The 21,893-nt window shown below is 35.0% G+C and overlaps 1 pseudogene; it reads right to left on the reverse strand.

The window, feature by feature from the left end:
• Window positions 1-1,313: 1,313 nt before the first annotated feature.
• On the reverse strand, window positions 1,314-15,664 carry LOC107852502 (annotated as a pseudogene).
• Window positions 15,665-21,893: the final 6,229 nt, after the last annotated feature.

The raw sequence follows: 21,893 nt of genomic DNA on the forward strand, positions 1-21,893 counted from the left end.
AATTTAAAAAAAAAAAAAATCAAAGATGGCAATAGTTTCTAAATTTCGCCCTATTAATGATACAATAATTTCTGAAATTCGCTCTAACATTAATGCGAGGACCTTTTATGTGTCCAGATTCAATGGTCAATAACCAAATACTCGCTCTGTTTCGTATTAATTGACCCCTATGAACTTGATACATCTATTAAGAAATCAATAAATAGAGATGTATTTTACATATTTACCCTGTATGCCTTTTAGAGTTCAATAATCAATACAATGATCAGACATTAAAATTTGATACATATTACTCCATCCCATACATTACGTCTGAAACACAGAGTATTTATCATTGAAATTAGTCATAATCATTTAATTTTAATTTTGAAAATTAAGATCATTTATGCATCATTCAATAATTTTAAAATCTGTGAATGCATTAAGTATTCCTATCAAGGATAAAATAAGAAATATATGTATAAAATATTCTTGATTTTAAAATTTGAACAATTAAATTAAAACAAACAATTTTAGAAAGAATACCAATTAAAACTAATACAAATAGGAGGAAGTATATATTCCAACAATGTTTGGATTTGGGATTTAAGATGAATTCTAATCTTTAATAAATAGAAAAGGATTCTTGAAAGGTGTATAAAACATTAGTTATTTGTAATATAATCTCATCATTTGAATGTACATTATGGAACGATTTAGGGCTCGTTTGATACAAGGAATAAGGAATAACTAAAAAAGAGCAGATTGATGTACTAACAGATTGTTTGGACGGTAGTTTCTCATGGTATGGTAAGATATGGTTAGTAACAGTACCATGTTTGTTTTGATTGCTTCTCAAAATATATGGTATGGTATAACTATACTGTACAGTACCATACCATACCATACATTATGAAACCATGACAAACCACCATTCAAACACAGTGTAAAGTTCTCACTATGCACGGAATTCGAAGAAGGGCCGAACCATAAGAATTTCTTGTATGCAAACTTGCCTTGCATTTCTACCAGAGGCTATCTCTCCAGTTTTGAATCCATGAACTCCTAATCACATGATAACTTCAGCAGTTACTTCTAAGGCCCCCTGGGTTAAGGAATAACTAATCCCAGAACCAAATTTAAAATGCATTTATCCCATATATCTGATTAGGATAAAATCAAGGCGATAACTAATTCCAAAATTAGTTATTTCACAATTGTAGTGTTATTTTTATCCAGATTGAGAGTGTAATAACAATCCCGAAATAAATTGTCGTCGCATGACTTGTTCCCAACCAAACGAGCACTTAGCATAAAGTAGGTATGAGGAGCACTTAGCATAAAGTAGGTATCAGAAGCACTTACTAGAAGACAGTATTGATCGAAAATGGAATATAACAGAAATCATTTCCTACATTCCATGCAAAACTATTTCAAAATCTATTGAAGTTGCCTACAAGGCTACATCCTCATGGTCGATAGATATAGCTGATGACACTAATACACAACACATCTTTAAGAGTGAATACATGGGTTGTAGATGCTACAAAGATCCATAAACAGGACAGACCGATGAGAAAGGCTCCCGCTTTTCAAACTCTTAATATAAAGTAGGAGAAATACCTCTCATCACTTAAAAACTCACTTCAGGTCATTCTTGAGTGGATGAAGACATGCTGATATCGACGCATCAGCCGATGATCACCTGCATGGCTTTCACCTGTAGCTTACTCCGTCACCCTTTACAACCTCACCAATCCGGTATGCAATGCTCGTCTGCTGTACTCCCCAAGTATTTGATCAGCTGCTTCTGGACCAACTACGAGGACCATCCCGATTCCCATAATGAACGTCCGCATCATCTCAGCATCTTCTATTTTAAGGTTCGAGAGATGAAGAAGTAATGTATTAGACTTGTGTATTATCCAAAGGTTACATTGATATATATATACAAGTAAAGGAAAGGCTAACTAAGGTAACTAGATATCTAAATCACTAGAAATCAGCTAGAGAATTATATACATTTAATAGACAACAAATTAGGGAGAGAAATCTGCACAATTGAAAGCACAAATTAGGGAGAAAAATCTGCACAATTTACTACGCAATCAATCATGTCCCAATACGCCCTTGCAAGTTGAAAGTGGCGTCAATAACCATTAACTTGGACAGATGTTGATGAAGTAGACGAGGCAAAGGCTTTGTAAGCGTGTCCGCGAGCTGATCGGCAACATGTAAGTGCTGAACTAGCACCTGTTTTCGCTGCACTTGATCTCTTAACAAAGTGAAAATCAACTTCAATGTGTTTCATCCTACTGTGAAGTACCGGATTTTGACAAAGATAGGGAGCACCAACATTATCACAATAGATTATAGGTGGATAAGGCAGCTGCACATGTAGTTCAACAAGAAGTTTTTGAACCCAATTGACCTCAGCAAGTGCAGAAGCTACTGCACGATACTCTGCTTCAGCGGAGAAGCGCGCAACAGTGCGTTGCTTTTTGGATGACCAAATAATAGGATTTGCACCAAGGTACAGGATATATCCAGAAGTAGAGTTCTTGTCATTAATGTCACCAGCCCAATCGGCATCTGAATACACAAACAACCTAGGATGTGTCTTGCTCGTTATCTGTAAGCCATGATTTTTGGTGTACTGGAGGTATCGCAAGAGTTGCTTAACAAGCGACCAGTGTGTTTGTGTAGGAGCATGCATGAATTGAGATAATTTGTTAACTGCAAAGCTTATATCTAGCCTGGTGAATGACAGATATTGAAGCTTACCAAGTACTTGACGATACAAGGTGGCATCCACTAAAGGTGTGTCATCCTTTAAGGACAGTGAGGTCGTGGAACTCATGGGAGTTGTAACAGGCTTACATTCAGACATGTTATGGGCAGCAAGAAGATCAGAAACATACTATACTTTGCCTGAGAAAGGACGATCCCTTCTTTAGTGCGGAGAACCTCAATACCCAAAAAGTAGTGGAGATGTCCGAGGTCTTTGAGAGAGAATCTGGATGAAAGAACCTGGATAGTTTTCTTGATAACCTCATAGTTTGATCCAGTGATAATTATGCCATCAACATATACACGAATGTAGATCAATGCTTCATTTTGATGACGAATAAACAGAGAAGAGTCAGAGTTAAGACTTTGGAAAGCCAATTTGAAGCAAGAATTGCTTTAACTCAGAGTACCAGGCTCGAGGGGCATGCTTAAGTCCATAAATTGCTTTTTTTAGTTTGCACACATAATGAGGAAAATCAGGATGAGCATACCCACGAGGTTGACGCATATAAACATCTTCTTCAAGGTGTCCTTAAAGAAATGCGTTATTCACATCCAGTTGGTGCAAATGCCAATTGTGTTGAACTGCAAGTGACAAAAGGAGTCTAACAGTATCAGGTTTTACCATTGGACTGAATGTAGAGTTATGATCCACACCCGGTCGTTGCGTGAAGCCCTTTGCAACTAGCCGAGCTTTATACATGCAACACTTCTATCTGATTTGGTTTTGATACGATAGAGCCATTTACAATCAACAACATTTTGAGAAGAGGATGGTGGTACAAATTCCCACGTCTTGTTGTTCATTAATGCTTCAAACTCAAGTTTCATCGCTTCTCTCCAGTGTGCACTCTTTTGGGCTTGGTTATAAGCGGTGAGAAGTGGTTCAGTTAATGCAACTGCAAGATAATCAAATGTTGGCTTGGGTTTGGTGATATTATTTTGTGAACGAGTAACAGGTCGGTGAATGAATGGTTGTTGGGTATGTGCGGAAGCTATGGTGGAGGATTGGTGATGATTGTGAGATGGAATGAACAGGGAGGGGTCTGGAGTTGGTGTAGATAAAGGGTTTGTTAGGGTGTGCCGATTTCCGCGTTGATACTGGATTAGTGGTTGTGTGGTAGGTGGGACAACAATGGGCTGAATGGAGCAATCTGAGCCGGCGGTAGGAGTTGGTGTTGCTGCCAAAGAGGACCTGAAGAAGAACCTGTAGGTGGTATCGCCGGCAATTCTGGAGCAACCTTGATTGGCTGGAGAATCTCATAATCCACTGGAGGCATAGACTTGACACTAAGGTTATTTGACTCTTTGTACAAAATATCTCACTCTAATTTTGAAATTCCTTTGTTTTTCAAAGATGAAAATATATCAAAAAAAGAAAATTTATTTTCATAAAAAATAACATCTCGTGAAATATATATCCTTTGTGAAATAGGATCATAACACTGATGGCGGTGATGGGTATTAGAATAGCCTAAGTAAACACAAGAGGTGCACTTGGGTTCTAGTTTATGTTTGGCATATGGTTTAAGCCATGAATAACATAGGCAACCAAACGTACAAATGGATTGATAATTTGGAATTTCTCCAAATAATCGTTGGTATGGAGAATCATAATGAAGTGTGCGGGTGGGAAGCTTGTTAATCAAGAATGCGGCTTGTTGACACGCAAAGGACCAAATTACTAGAGGCATGGAGGCTTGGTGTATTATGGTTTTTGCTGTTTCAATGATGTGCCAATGTCTACGTTCAGCCATAGCTACCCGTTGTGGTGTATATGGCGGCGATACAAGGTAATCAATGCCAGTGTTGTGAAGAAATGACTTAAGACCTTCAAACTCACCACCACCATCAGTATAAATTGAGAGTATTTTTGTATGAAAATAATTTTCAACAAGGGGTTTAAATTTAGAAAAAACTGTTTTGACCTCACTTTTATTTTTAAGTGTGTACAACCAAATGTATTTTGTAAATTGATCAACAAAAATTACATAATATAATTTTTTGTCAATTGACAAAACAGGTGATGGGCCCCATACACCACTGAAAATAATTTATAAAGGTTTTTTGCTCAATAGAGTATCCTCAGAAAAGGGGTGTCGATGGCTTTTATTAGAAGAGCAGGAATAACAATGATCAAACATTTCAGAATTTGGAATTGGAATTGAAAACTTATGTGAGAGTGTTTTAAGCACTCTTTTATTTGGGTGTCCTAATTTTCTATGCCAAGATTGTTGAGATTCTGCCATATAGGATTGGTAGCTCAGATTGCATTAGGATCCTCCAACAGGCCACTCATAAAGTCCTTTATTCCGGCCTTATGCCAATGGTGCCCCCGTACTCAGATCCTTCACAAGAAAATCAAAAGGAAAAAATTCTATGGATGTCAGATTATCTTTGCAAAATTGAGACACGGATATAAGGTTACGTTTATATCTCTGATGCACACAATGTATTCGAAAGATGAAACTTTTTATTTGAACATGACCAGTGTGAGTTATAGGGATTTTGTTACCGTCGCCCATGGTAATATCATCAGTACCAGTGTAGTCATTTGGACGTTGAAGATTTTGAGAATCAGCAGTCACATGATGCGATGCTCCTGAATCGACAACCCAAGGCATGGAAGCAAAGTTTGCTCTGGCTTCCAAGTGATTGTGGAAGCATGAACGACACACATTGGCAGTATGCCCAGTGCGACTGCATAACTGACAAACTGGACGAGTTTGTCGAGGGGCCGTTGGACGCCAATTTGGTGATGTGGCTGGTGCATTCGTTGGACGCCAATTTGGAGATGAGGTTTGTGCATTTTAATGATTGGGATGTTGTGGACGCCATGGTTGTCTTCTCTTATTATTGCAGGGTGTAAAGTTATTTGGTGATGGTTTATGTGCCACTGCAGTTGTAAGAAGCTCTCTATTGAGAAGCTTATTGTATAGTTCCTAATACGAGATAGATGTATCTCATAGCCGCTGAAATTGAATCATACTCAGGTCCTAGACTGCTGAGAATTTTGACTGCAAGTTCATCATCTGGAATAGGAGTTCCAGCCGTTGCAAGTTCATCAGCAACATTCTTGATTTTGCGCAAGTACTCTGTCATACTGCGAGAGTTTTTTGTGATGGTAGCCAGAGAGTTTCGGAGACTACAAACCCTTGTATGTGATTTGTTAGCATACAGGTTATGCAGTGTGTCCCACGCTTGCTTTGAGGTGGAAGTTTTGGCGATTGTAGAGGTGATTGTAGGATCAACAGATGCCATTAAGGCATTGCGTATCAATTGGGCTTGGCGAAACCAGAGTTTGTACTTTGGATTGGGAACCTCTTGGTTGTTGAGGGTTACCGATTTTTATGGTGTTGTCAAGGTTCCATCGAGATGGCAGTATAGATCATGACCGAACATGAGAGATTAGACCTGCACTTTCCAAATGACAAAGTTCATTGGACTAGTAAGTTTGAGGGGAAGCTGGGAACTTGGGTTAAATTGCACCAGATGGCTGGTGTTATTAGCTGGGATAGTAGAATCACTTGGATTCACCATGGATGCCATAGAACCAAAGAAAAAAAAAATTGGAAGCGATTGAGAAGACTCGTTGGAGTTTAGAAAGGTTTTGATACCATAAAGGTTCGAGAGATGAAGAAATAATGTATTAGACTTGTGTATTATCCAAAGGTTACATTGATATATATATACAAGTAAAGGAAAGGCTAACTAAGGTAACTAGATATCTAAATCACTAGAAATCAGCCAGAGAATTATATACATTTAATAGAGCACAAATTAGGGAGAGAAATCTGCACAATTTACTACACAATCAATCACGTTCCAATACTATTCTTCTAGCCTTCATTTCCATGACCATATTGCAAACATTAAAGACAGAAACAAAAACTGAAAAAAGTTTGCAGGTTAATTGATTTCTCAACAATATGGCATGCAATAGAAGTGTGGAAGAACATTCATGCAAGTGTGAAAAGATTCTCACCTCTTGAATCCATTTAAAAACAGGAGGAATTGCCCAAGAGCCCTCGTAAATCATGGCTCCAAGGCCATTAGGAAATACTCCAGGGATATTGTCAGTAAAGCCGCCTCCTGCAATGTGGCTATTTCTTTAATCCCTCCTTTGCTAATAATTATCAAGAACATACATTTTTCAAATCTGTGAAACACATTACTGCATACCCGATGTAAAAAATAAAATTTTATTAATTGAAATAGAAGGGAAAGAAAACTAAAGGTGAAACCTGTTTAACATATATAACAGTTGGGGCAATCAAAGCTTCACCAAGTGTAATAGTTTCACCAGGAAGCTGGTCTTTCAATGAAAGACCACTTTGTTTCAGAACCCTATAGAGGTTAGCATGTCATTATCATTCAAGAGAGGGAAAGAAAGCATGTAAAGCTAAAACGGAAATGAAATTATCAAAATAGTTTTAAAGGCTAAATACATATCTCTGAAGGTAGACTAACCTTCTGACAAGAGAGAACCCATTTGAATGAACTCCACTAGATGGTAAACCAATAAGAACGTCTCCAACCTTAATACTTTTCCCTTCAATAACTGAATCCTTTTTCACAATGCCCACAGCAAATCCACTGAGGTCACACTCGCCTTCGGCATAGAAATCTGGCATCTCTGCAATCTGATACGCACATTAAATCAATTGAGTGCAATAACAAGAGATTTTTTTCTTTTTTTTTTTTAAAAAAATGGTAAGGTATAATAACAGAAGATTGTTTCTAATTCCAAAACCATGTTTTACCAAGTCTCCAATATAATGAGCAAAAGCATATCGGTGTTCACGCTTGAATAAATTCAGTTCTTATATCCTGGATCACATCAGCCAATTCTACAGTTGGAAACACATCATACATACACATTTTTGTGTCATTAAGCAAACCAATATTTGGGACCTTCAGAGAGAGAGAGAGAGAAAGAGAACCCCAAAACACACACGCAATAGCACAAGAAGAAGAAGCGCGTGAAGAAATTGGAAAAAGCAAGCTACAAGTTTTTACGTGTGACATCTATAATGTCTCAACGACTCTATGCACACATCATCAATGAAACAATGTAGCACAAAACAGTTAACTTTATACTGAAAATCTTTTGTTAGAAAGAGCAGCTCAATATTCGTCATTAAAATAGTTAACTTTTGCAGCAGAATACGAGTGTTGAAAATAATTTTACAGGGAGTCAAGTGAGAGGTACCTCTCCCCCTAGAAGAGCTCAATCAGATTGCCGACAACCATCCACAATACCTTTTATGACCTGCATATATGCAAGAAGCCAACTCTATTTTACTGGAAAAGGAAACAACACATAAGTATGATTAAGGCTCTAGAAACGCCAGGAAGTGAGATAGATATATGTGGCCAGACTTACCTTCTCTGCAAGGTCAACATCAAGGAGGCTGGTTGCAAAATAATCAAGGAAAAATAAAGGTTTTGCTCCAGAAGTGACAATGTCATTAACACTCATCGCAACCTGGGAACAAAAGATACCATTAGTTCTTGTATATCTGCAAAATACATAAAAGAAGATGAATCAATCTTACCAGATCAATCCCAATAGTATCATGAATTCCCGTTTCAAATGCCAACTTAAGTTTTGTCCCCACACCATCAGTGCCAGCTACTAGGTATGAATCCCCTGCACAATAAAAGAGAAGAGCCAAAAAAAGAACTTACAAAGTTAAGATTTGAAACAACATTTAAAAATACCAAAAATAAGAAAGAGAAAAGCGTATGTCAACTATTGCCTATAGCCCTATACTGCCATGAAAAATAATAGAGCAGATAGATAAAGGGGGCCTTAGAGCAGGAACCTTACAAGTCTTGACAACTATACTGCACTAATTTAGTTGAACAAACTTGTATGTTCCTAGGTTCCACCGCGACTTCAACATTTTATGATACTCAACATCAGCAAAAACGGGTTTAGAATATATACAACTGACACTTTGTGCTAGCAAAATGATGTCAAATTTTAAGATTTCCAAACCAACATTAAACTCCCAGGTGCAGATTATGCCACTTTATGCCTACGGCCTCAAATTAAGCAAGTTATGTCCGAGAAAGGAAAAGGACTTGTCCACTTGGCTCGTAGCAAAGCAAAAACAAAAATTAGACGGTGCTTCTTTGGCAGGTCCTGCCGTTACAAATGTGAGTAGTTGAAGGCACCAAGAAAGTGATATGAGATACTCACGGAAGGAGATGAAGTTTGCAAGGAACACAGAATACTTAAATACATGACCACGCAAAGGAGAAAGTAACCTAAATTCTTTATTTTTTAATAGAAGGAACAAAGTAGTTCAAGACTTCTACTTGCTTTGCAAGCCAAACCTGCTATCATGATAAATTTGGACGCCAGCAGGCTAAGTTACATCCAGCTGAACTAATGTCATATTGGTAGAACCTAAGTTGCTCGGGCTCTTCAAAAATGCTACGGGTGCGTGTCGGATCCTTCAGAAATAGTGTATTTCTGAAGGATCCGACACGGGTGCGACAAACATTTTTGGAGAGTACAAGCAACTTAGGTAGAACTACTCCAACTTCTGAGCCTAACATGTAAAAAACCTATATGCAAGAAAGATTTGCTACTAGTCCACCAGTAAATTCCCAATACAACAACATAGCAGTATGATCACTCATGGTGGGGTAGTAAATCCCAACGTCAGTGCAGAATACTCCAAGGAGAAGCCTTTGGTTCTTGAGAACAGAGGTGATTACGCCATCACATAATTGTAAATTAGCATACACAACTTCTTTTTGATGAATCAACTATTGTTGGTTTAAAACCTTTAAAGGAAAATAACGCAGGAATTCAATAGTCAAAAGTTGGCCGCTGAAACAGAGATGGGATTTTAAAGAAGAGAATATGCAGAGCAGTTGATTTTCTACCATCTGTATTGATCATCAAATTAGCAACTTAAATAGTTGCTATTACAACTAAAATTAGGACAAAGAAACAACCTATTTCTACCAAAATTAAAATAACTAATTAGTTTCCTACCAAAGATAGAACTCCTAATTTAACTAGGATTGTACGTAAAAGAAACTGCTGGAGAAAAAAGAAAAAAACAGTTGCATTCTTAAAGAAACTTTCAACACTCATCCTTGCTTTATGAAATGCAAACACCAATTCTTTGCCTTAGAAGCTCTGTTGCAAGGAGTGACATCTGATCCTTGATTTGTCATATCAACTTCCACTGTTCGTTTACTAGATTCTTTTCCACTGGCATATTGTATCAACACATCTCCTTCACTCATATCTACTGCATGACATTTTTTTCCAGTAGAACATCGCTTTGACGGTTCCAATTTCTCAATCCCATTGCAGGAAGCATCATTCATATTGCTTTTAGATTCAGTTCCAAGTGGTTCTCCAATCATCTTTGATGAGGATGGAGATTCTTTGGACACTTTTTGACTCATAATTGTGTCCCAGCGAGAAGAATGATGCTGGCAATGACAAGCATTTTCCTTATAAGAGTCATAACTGTCAGCGCTATAGGCTGTTTGTCATTTTGCTGGTGAGTTAAAGGCAACTTGTCGAAATGAACCATAGAAAGGGGGAAAAGAGTTTCCCAAGATCCCAACCGAGTGGGGATGTGCGACAAATATTTCCCTGTCAAGGCCAAGATTAACAAGAGCCCTGTATACGCCCTGCATTGTTGGGAGGAGGTAAGACTTTAGCTGCATATCAGTCCCCGTCAAGACCTCGTTACCAACAGTAATACAAGTGATTTTAGTCTGAGCATGGTAAGGTTGAACATGTTGTTCAATCCAAGCCTGAGCTTGTTGTGGATCAGCCATCCTCTGTAGGTGCTCATTACCAAGTCCAATAACGAATTCAACATCTGTGTTCGCAAACGCACTTAACACATTTGGATCAGTGTCATAGAGTTTTACTCTCGTAACATTGAGAGATCTGAGGAGATACGAGACTCGCGAGGATGTTGGCAGATCATTGGCAATCTGGCCATAATTAATTCCAATTCCAAGGTTGAGGGTGCTGGCAAATAAATTTGTAAGAGAAAGAAGAAGGAGAAGAGGCTTGAAGAAGATGGCCATTCTCCTTTTTGCCAGCCTAGCCACACCTCTCTACGAGCCTTTTGGCAGAGACAAGAAGACTCACAGACTGCATAAGATATGACAACTCATTCTACAGTAAATTTCTTTTAACTTTGCCAACTTTAGCTTTTTCCTCTTGGGAAACCGAATTAGGCATAATGTTATCTATTGAACTGAAACCCTTTGCTCATCACCTCGCAACCTATTAGTATCAACTATCAAACTAAAATCTTCAAAGTCGGAAATAAAATCAGAACTTGAACTTTCCGTTTTAACAGAATCATCCTTATCTGGATCATTAGGATTAAAGTCATCATTTTCTGAGTCTTCAGAAGAAAGCCCCAAGATCCCATTGTCTTTAGGAGGGGCTTCTGCCAAGTCTTCAAATGCAGAGTAAAAATTAGATTCATCAGGCCTCAAGCTTCAGAATCATTTTTTTCTACATCTGGATTTTCAGGGTTGTAGTCATCATCCTCCGAGTCATCCGATGGAAGTCCAGAAATGTCATCTAGCTTCTCCCCAGACGCAGCAGCTTCCTTGGGATATACTTTCTCCCAGCTGTCAGTGGCGGAAAGGTCTGTTCCTTGAAGATCATTAAGCAAGTCAATGCAGTCAACTTTGCAATCGCAACCAGGACAAAGCCAGCCTTCATCATCAGATGGAATGTCTTTTTTTAGCAGAGGTGGCTCCACACACAACTGGTGAAATCCATGCTCTTCTTCCAATGGATTTAATGAGAAATTTCTGCCTCTCATTTTGACTTTAAATAGGTCTTGTCCAGATGCTTCCTTTATCAAGAAGTGTTTATCTTCGAAATACAATTTGAAACCTTTTTCTAATAACTGACCAACACTTAACAAGTTTTGGTCCAAATCGGGTACATAAAGAACATCAGAAATTGTTTTAGTGCCGATTTTGTTTCAATTGTAATGGTTCCATTCCGTTTGCTGGAATATAACCACCATGGCCGATTCTAACATTTGTAACTTTAGTAGGCCTCAAATCTTTAAAAAGATCTTTATCGCAAGTCATATGATTTGTGCATCCGCTATCGATCAACCACGACTTGCTTGAGACACTGCTTGTAAAACATGATGCAACAAAGAGTTGATCTTCTTCCTGTTCATCAACAACTCGAGCCTCTGCATCTTGCTGTTGAGTTTTGTTTTTACAGATGATTGCTTCATGCCCAAGCTGATTGCACTTAGTGCACTTAGAATCAGGCCTTTTCCAACACTTGAAAGGTGCATGTCCGAGCTTGCTGCAATGCTTACAAGGAGGGTAGTTTCCTTTGAAACCACCTGTTTTGTTTTTGTTGTTGTGCGCTGCCCCTTCTCCATTAGTTGGTTGGTACTTCTTATTCTTCTTCTTTTTATTCTTCTTAGAACGTCCATTATCGTGATGCTTCGCTGGTAAGGCACCTTCGACAGATCCTCCTTGTCTCATAACACGTCGTTTCTCTTGCACTTGAAAAGCACTTAAGAGCTCTGCAAGTGTGATCTTAGACAAGTCCTTAGTATTTTCTAAGGTTGTTATGGTAGCCTCAAATCTTTCAGGTACCGTCACTAGGATTTTTTCAACGATCCTTGAATCATTGAAAGTGGAACCCAACAATCTGATACGATTTGCTAAATTAAGAAGTCTGTCAGAGTACTCCTTTATGGTTTCACTTTCTTTCATCCTTTGCAGCTCAAACTTACGTACCAGATTCATCACTTGCATCCCTCGAATCCTTTCATCTCCTTCATACTCAGTCTTGAGATAATCCCATACCTCTTTCGCTGATTGCAGAGACATGATACGAGTAAGGATATTAGATGAAACTGCATTAAATAAGCATGCCATTGCCTTTGATTTCCTGGTATTCTTCTCCTTGTGAGTTTTAATCTGCGCCACCGTGGAATTGTCCAGCAAGGGAGCTATCTTATATTCATCTACAACAGCTTCCCATAGATCCAAAGCTTGCAGATATATCCGCATTCTACCTGCCCAGATTTGATAACTTTCTCCATCGAAAGTTAGTGGTGCCATTGAAGAAAAATTTGCTTCTCCGTTCATGGTATCCACTGGATCAGATTGATGCAAACACTCACAGGTCCCTTAAGATTAAAGCTTTGATACCAATTGTTGGTTTAAAACCTTTAAAGGAAAATAACGTAGGAATTCAATGTCAAAAGTTGGCCGCTGAAACAGAGATGGGAGTTTAAAGAAGAGAATACATAGAGCAGTTGATTTTCTCTTGTAAAGCCGTCTGTATTGATCATCAAATTAGCAACTTAAATAGTTGCTATTACAACTAAAAATAGGACAAAGAAACAACCTATTTCTACCAAAATTAAAATAACTAATTAGTTTCCTACCAAAGATAGAACTCCTAATTTAACTAGGATTGTACGTAAAAAAACTGCTGGAGAAAAAAGAAAAAAACAGCTGCATTCTTAAATAAACTTTCAACAACTATACTGTTTCTTGGATCTCTTGGGCTTCTCATCTCAAACTTTTGTTTAGATTAACTACTGAAAATACCAAAGTTGCTCGGACTCTTCAAAAATGTCTACGGGTGCGTGTCAGATCCTTCAAAAATAGTGTATTTCTGAAGGATCCGACACGGGTGTGGCAACATTTTTGGAGAGTCCGAGCAACTTAGGAAAATACAACATGATGCTAGGACAAAGAAGCGACTACCACGTTTCACAGGGACATATCCCACCTACAACACCTGGATTGTACCCAATTACTCCAACCTAGATGAGGAAAATTACACTGCACACGATGCCCGGTGTATCAGTCAAGATGATGCAGCCTTGGCTTGACCGTCATCACAAATATCTTTTTAAAAAGGTCCAACCATGGTATGCATCCTCCAGTAATAAAAATTACTTTTTCTCACTAAAAAGAAGAATACAAGCTTGATATGTATCCTCTAAGACAATATCCGCCACAGTTTACAGAACCAAAATTGAGAATTCGTTGGTATTATGGGAAGAATTGGGGGGACAAGGGCACACAAAGAATGAAAGGGCAAGCTTAAGAAAATGTTTTCCAAAGTATTTTCCTGTAACCAAGGCAGCAGCTTATTGATTGAGTGGTCATTTGATTTTTCAAACAAGAAAAGTTTGATTATGGCTTCATCTAAACAAAAAATCCAGAGCTTTCAATTGAAGATGCCGTGGTGAAGTATTAACCAAAAAAAAGAAAGCTAAAGGCAAAAAATACCTAGTGGAAAGAGACCTCCAAATCCCTCAATTCCAGGTGCCATTTTGGCTATTCTCCTCGCTAGCTCTGAACCTGCATCAATGTCCACACCAGCATCCTTATATGTAAGAATGCTGGGCTCATCTGCAGCAGTGCCAACCTGACTGGCACTACAAGTAACTGAGAATGTGATGTTTTTCTCCCTGTTACTTCTAGCATTTATATCTTTACATAAAGGTAATAGCTTCTTTGAGAAGCCTTGGAACTTGGGCACACATGATCTTGTCTCAAAAATGGAGGATTTTAAGTGACAAACAGGGGATGCAGCAATGCACCTCGATAGTTCCAAATTTACTCCAGTAGACGTGCTCATGGCAACCCAAGGAAAAAGCAGCTTGAAGCGCAACAAACTAAAATAACCAAAAAAAAGAGAACATGGTCAGAAGCACATCCATAGTTTAAATTTCATAGGGTTCTTATTTTTGGACCCGTAACTTTTCAATTACGGATAATAGATGCAGAGCAGCAAAAAGAATAAAGGATTATAAGAAGGACAAAGAAGATAAGAAGTTTTATGAACTATACATGCAGCTACCATATCTCTAAAGAGTAAGCAATACTAGTTAAAAACTATACATACAGCTTCCATATCTCTAAAAAGTAAGCAACACCAGTTAAGAACTATACATGCAGCTATCATATCTCCAACAATAACAGCAATTGGGAACTGTACAAAGAAGATAAGAAGTTTTATGCAATGTATGTAACCAGCATACTGCAAGGACATCATCGAGGACCGCATTTAGCAACCAATACAAAAAAATATCCGTACTAATTCATTGGCACCCAAATAATCCACACGAGAAACTAACACATTATGGATCAACTCCCCATTCCATAGCCTAAAGCCCATAAATTTAGCAGTTTATAACCCTAAAGAATGCAAAATAGACCACCAAAAATAAACCCCAATTCAACACTCTTCTAATCATATATTATCCTGCGGCACCAAACAAACAAGAACACTATATTAAGCACCAGATAACACAACAAGAACATCAACTACTTAATCATCAGAGTCGGCTATTTGAATCCTCAAAGTTAATTCTGCTCCAATTAGACATATTTATTCACAGCTCAGTAATAACAGCTATAATAACATGCCCTGCCTAATCACCTCAACCCAGTACTTCTTGAGTCTACCTCTACCCTTTCTCAAGCCCTAAACCTATCCATATAATTACCAAAAGTATGAGAGTAATCCGAAGCCTTTAACTTCTCCACATGCTACTCAAATTTTACAACAAGGCCAATAGAAGAAGAAATAAAAATTACCTGTTGGAGAGTTCAGCAATGGCGGTCTGTTAGGGGAACTACAACTCAACAAGAGAGTGAAGGCAAAAGAAACAGCAATGGCGGTAAGGTGACTGTAGCTTGTGCCTAAATTCTTTGGAATTTATAATGTTCAATTCTTTTTCAAGTTACAACAACAACAACCGCAGCACAGTGGATTCAGTGTACTTTCGTGGGGTTTGAGTAGGATAGCAACACTATTTTGGATAAACCACGGCTCATATAAAGAATAATAAGCTAATTCATCATAAAGCATCAAATAAGATGGCACAATAAAAATAAAATATCCGCACAATAATACTCTATACTAACAAAACCAAAGACACCCCTACCCACTTACCCCACCCCCAAAGTTCTCCTAACTAAACAGACACTAACCTTTTAATTTAATTCGCATTCTCCAAACCTTCTTATCTAAGATTATGTCCTCAGTAAGCTATAATTGCTTCATGTCACGTCTAATCACCTTCTTCTAATATTTTTTCGGCCTACTCTTACTCCACCTGAAATCATCCAAAGCCAGCCTCTGACACCTATCAAAATGTTCATTTCTTTTTAAAGTTACAAAAAGTGCACTTATACTAGAAAAATGAGTTTATACACCCTCACCAAGTATTTAATTAAAAAAGAGAGACAAATGAGTACTATAATATTATTAAGTTTAAAGAATAAAATTGTCTAGTTGTTCGACAATTACATTAATTATCCCAATAATTATATAATTATTGAGACAACTTCTTTAGTTCTTGGAGTGAAAATGTTAAAAAAAAAAATTAATTTTTTTATCCCTTTTATCAATTTTTTAAAATTTCAAGAACCTCACTTAATTAAGAAACTTATTTATCCCTTTTAATTCAAGATCTCATACTATACTTATTACAAGTATTTTTTTTATTCGCTTTTATTTCGATTTCTTTTTATTTATTTGAAAATTAATATTCGTTCATTAAAATTTCAAAAACAAACAATCAAAATTCGACTTTCACTTTTAGTATAACTTTTCATGTGGATTGATAAAATTATTATTATGTGATCAAAAGATTACGAGATCAAATTATAAAAACAATCAAAATAAAAATGTATTTAATAGACCCTTATGAAAGAAATTTCAAATGAGTGATATTTAATTTTCATGACCAAACACTATATAATATTCTTTTTTTTCACTGTCACATTAAGTTTGGTGCTTTTTTTTGAATTAAACGATATTAAATATTTGGATTTTAAAAATATATTCTTCTTTTAAAAAGAAAAAAATGTTAACTTAAAAACTTATGATTAAAGAGTCCTAAACAAACTCTTACTATTTCATAAATTTATTCCTTTTATATATTATAAAATATATTTGAATTACAAAAAGTAGTAGTAGTAGTACATAGTGTTAGTTATATAATAATAATATAACTATAATAATAATAATGGTACAATTATTATTAAAACTGATACTATTTCATAAATTAATTCCTTTTATATACTATAAAATATATTTAAATATATTTGATTTAATAATAATAATAATAATAATAATAATAATAATAAATAGTAGTACGTAGGAATAGTTCTTACAAAAAAAAAAGGTGTGTAGTAATAATATTACAACAACAACAATAACAATAATTATTACTATTATTATTATTATTATTATTATTATTATTATTATTATTATTTACAAAAAGTAGTAATAGTAGTACAGAGTGTTAGTAATATAAAAATAATAATATAACTATAATAACAATAACGGTATTATTATTATCATTATTATTATTATTATTAATTAATAATAATAATAATAATAATAATAATAATAATTCCTTCGTTCCTAAATTAATAATTTTTAGCTTTTTCATTTTGTCTATACATAAATGATTTCTTGAATTTATATGAAGAAAAAATGGTAGAGATCATATTGGAGATACTATTTTGAATTATTACACAAATATAGAATTAATACGTAAAAAGTTAAGTTTAAATTTGAATTTAAAATGAATATATAAAATTTTAAATTCATGAAAAGAGAATAATTATATCCAAAACTGACTTTAAAAATACTTTTTCAATATGTAAATTTTATTTAGCTATTTAGTAACTTTTCAAACCTTTCAATTTAAATTAAAAAGATATAATAAAAATACTTTTTAAAAAATAAGTTTTGAAATATAAAGAGATAACTTTATTAGTTTATTAAAACTAGAGATAATGACTCTCTAAATAAGTAACATAAATATGCAGTATAGTTTATTTAGAACTCATTTGCAGCTCTTTTAAACTTATCCTACCAGGTATTGTAATCTCATATAATTTCTTATTTTAAGATTTTGATATTACAGTTTATTTTTATCCAAATCAATATGTCAACTAGCAATATAAATGGGGATGCATTCCATTTTGACTTCCTCTCTTTACTATTAACAAATAGCTTCTCCTCCTCTTTTTTTATGTTTTTATTTTATAGTTAAGTTTATTTTTTTAATGCCCACGATTTCATTTATGTGTAATTTTGAGGTTCAAAGACATCTTATTGATTAGCTTAATGAAATCAAATATTTATCTTTTTAATTATTGTTGTGTTGATTAATTTTCTTGCAGATATACAAACGGCTTGACATAAAGTATATTAGAAAAATAATATTAATATGTGATAGCAACAAATGGATAACCTTTTTATATGCTTCAAAGTATTAGTCAATAATTAAAATTGCATTATATTATATGCAAAAAAGTAAGAGAAATTGTGCAAAATATGTTGATTTCATTAAGCAATTGGATAAAAAATTGTTAATTGCTATTATATGAATTGGTTATTTTGTCCCGGAAAGTAGCATGTTCAATTGATCAAATCATAGAATTTGGATATTTTAAATGGAGGTGCGACATTAATTTTAAAATATCTATTAAGGCAACATGTCCAATGAAATGTTGCAATTGAAATTACCTAATAAGATTTTTTATGTGGAATTTGGTGAAATTTAGTGAATCAGAAAAAATGAGAAACACACCATGTATTTGAAATATGTCGTGAAAATTTATGTTAAAAGTTCAATATTTTTGTTGTTGTTATTATGTTATTGTTATCTCATTATATTTATCTTTTGTTATAGATGAAACTAGAGAAAATTGAAGGAAAGATGTCTTTTAAGTCTTGAATGAAGGATTGATGATACTGACCAACTCAAATGGCCAAATATAATTAGAAAACTTGATTAAGTTTATTGTGGACTTGATTAATATTTTCAAAACTTTCTAGCTTTCAAAAATACAAAGCAACCCAACCCACACCTCTCTTCAATCCAAATCATCGACGATTTCTCTCGACAATCTCTCAACTTCCTCCCAACTAACAGTTCTGCAAAATTTCTCCCTTCAAGCTCCGATGATAAATAGTTGGGTGAGTTTCTTTTCGACTTTCAACCGTCCATCGACGTGAAAAAAAAGAGGAACTTGATCTAACTTCTTCGGCGACAACAACTTCAGTTCTTCGTCGTCCCATTTCTTCTTTCACAAATAAAAAATTATGACTTGAGCCAACTTGTTTTCTAGATTGGTTAACAATTTCAATATTTCTTGCTTAAATTTGAAATGTGAACTGAATAAAATCCTAATTTTTGGTATTTCTTCTCTACTCTTTTCTGGTGTGAAATATAATTTTTTATTGTTATTGTAGTTCTTACTGTCAAACTGTTGATTTGATTTGTTGGTGATATTTGGTCACCATTGATGTTCTGTGTGTGTGTGTGTGTTGGTGTTGCTGAATTGATTTGTTGTTTTTCTTGATAAAAATAGTGATGTAATAGACTAACCATTTGATGCAATAGGTTAACCATCTGATGCAACAGATTAACCATCTGATACAACAGATTAATAATCTGATGCAACAGATTAATCATCTAATGTAACAGATTAACCATCTGATGCAACGGATTAACCATTTGATCTAACAAATGAAATATCTTATGTAACAGATTAAACATCCAATGCAATAGATTAAATATCTAATGCAACCGATGAACACAACAAATCATTCATCTGTTGTGACAGATGACTCTTCTATTTGAAAGAAATCTAAACTATATTAATCCAACAAATCACTCATTTGGCAACAAATGAGTGATCTATTTCAATAGATGTGTGTCCTGTTTTTATTGTTTCCAATAAATTACTCATTTGCTTCAACAGGTTTCTTATATGCTGCAACAAATATCTTACCCAGTGCAACAGATGAGTGATCTGTTTTTATTGTTTCCAAGGGATTACTCATTCACTGTAACAGGTTGGTTATATACTGCAATAGATAAACTACCTGGTGCAACTAATAAGTGATCTATTTTTATTATTTCCAACAAATTATTCATCCACTGTAACATGTTGATTATATGCTACAACAGATACCTATCTGGTGCAACAGATGAGTGATCTGTTATAATTATTTCCAACGGATTACTCATCTACTACAATAGGTCGGTTATATATTGTAATAGATAACATTTCTGGTGCAACAGATGAGTGATCTATTTTTATTATTTCTAATGAATTACTCATTCATTGCAATAGGTTGGTTATATATTGCAACAGATAACCTTTCTAGTGTAATAGTTGAGTGATCTATTTTTATTCTTACCAACAGATTACTCATTCGTTGAATAGGTTGGTTATATATTACAACAGATAACATTTCTGGTGCAACAGATGAGTGATCTATTTTTATTATTTACAATGAATTACTCATCTATTGCAACAAGTTGGTTATATATTACAACAGATAACCTTCTTGGTGCAACAGATGAGTGATCTATTTTTATTGTTTACAATGAATTACTCATCTATTGTAACAAGTTGGTTATATATTACAACAGATAACCTTCTTGGTGCAACAGATGAGTGATCTATTTTTATTTTTTCCAACAGATTACTCATCCATTGTAATAGGTTAGTTATATGTCACAACAAATAACTTTCCTGGTGCAACAGATGAGTGATCTATTTTTATTATTTTCAATGGTTTACTCATCCGTTGCAACAGGTCGGTTATATGTTGCAACAGATAACATACCCGGTGCAATAAATGTGTGGTCTGTTGGAACTGTTATTTTACTGTTTGCATGTTAGATTTACTTTTATCTTTTTTAACGATGCATTAATCAACTATAATCTATTTTATATTCCTATTAATTTAAGATAATATGGCTCCCAAAAGAAAAAAACAGAATCAAGTCCAAGTAAAGGAACAAGTGAAGCAGCTAGGTTACATATGAGCTTGCTTTACAAGCGCCATCTTAATCAGGAGCAGAAGATAATGAACACAGGGAGTAGAAATATTTCAAAATAGATGATCCAAATGCTAACAGTCCTTACACCGAAGAGTTGGTCAAAACCTTCAGCATTGATCGTTATCTGGTGAGAATACATTGCGATGGCGCCACAAATTTAATAGGTGATTTTGTGGTTAAGTCAGCCATGGGAAAATCTTTCGACACCTTCAGAAAAATACTTCGAGAACAAAAATTGAATTTTTATTTCAGAAAAAGCTGCTTTGGGCAATATCTTGATTTATCGAAGGACAACAATGCTCGTTTCCAAATAAAAATGGTATATGATCTTCTCAAGCATAGGTTTATGTATGAAAATAAAGATAATATAGATGAGGTATGTATAAATTACTATGGTATGACTTTTTGTTTTGGTTGGAAGGAATTTGCCATAGTTACTGAACTAAAATATTATCCTTCTTCCCCTTCTCATGTTATACCTACTCTAACCCCAAAAAAAAAAATACCCCGCACACCTAAAAAAAGCAAAGACAAGTCGAGTGATCGTGATAACCTGGTGTCCATTGTTGGTCCAAGCTTCAAAAATAAAAATTTGATAGAAGCGTTGAAAGGTAAAAGACTTTCAAAGAAGCACAAACAATCATTGTGCTTGGTTTGGTTTGTACATAATATTCTTTGGGCGAGAGACGTTGACAACAACATAAGCCTTAGTTTAATAAATCTCTCAGAGGATCTTGAGGCAGTTAACAGCTATCTTTTGGGTTATGAAAGCTTCAAAATGATTATCAAATACTTGTTGACTCCGTTAATGCCAAAGACAGTCAACTTATATGGCTTTCTATGGGCTTTCATGGTAAATATTTCTTTTATTATGTTATGATTTTTTTTTCAATATTTCTTTTGATTTATTATCGTTATGTTATAGGCTTGGACATTTGAAGTCATTCCTTATTTGAGACAACAAATGAACTACCAGAAAGAAGTTTTCTGTCCAAGAATCATGAGATGGTTGTCGGCCAAAACTGATAAAAATACAAAATTTCTTGATCTTTTCGATCCCCCGAAGGAAGCAGTAAGTCCAATTCTAATCAAGTTTTTTTAATTAATGATTATTTTAAATGATTTTATCATCATTCTAATATATGTACTGATTTATTTTAGATTATCCATTCGTGGCTTGTTTCGACCAATCGAGAGTTGACGATGCCATTTTTTCTTACTTTACGGTCTGTACAA

Source organism: Capsicum annuum, chromosome 4 (assembly GCF_002878395.1).
Source record: "Capsicum annuum cultivar UCD-10X-F1 chromosome 4, UCD10Xv1.1, whole genome shotgun sequence".
Taxonomy (NCBI): Eukaryota; Viridiplantae; Streptophyta; class Magnoliopsida; order Solanales; family Solanaceae; genus Capsicum; species Capsicum annuum.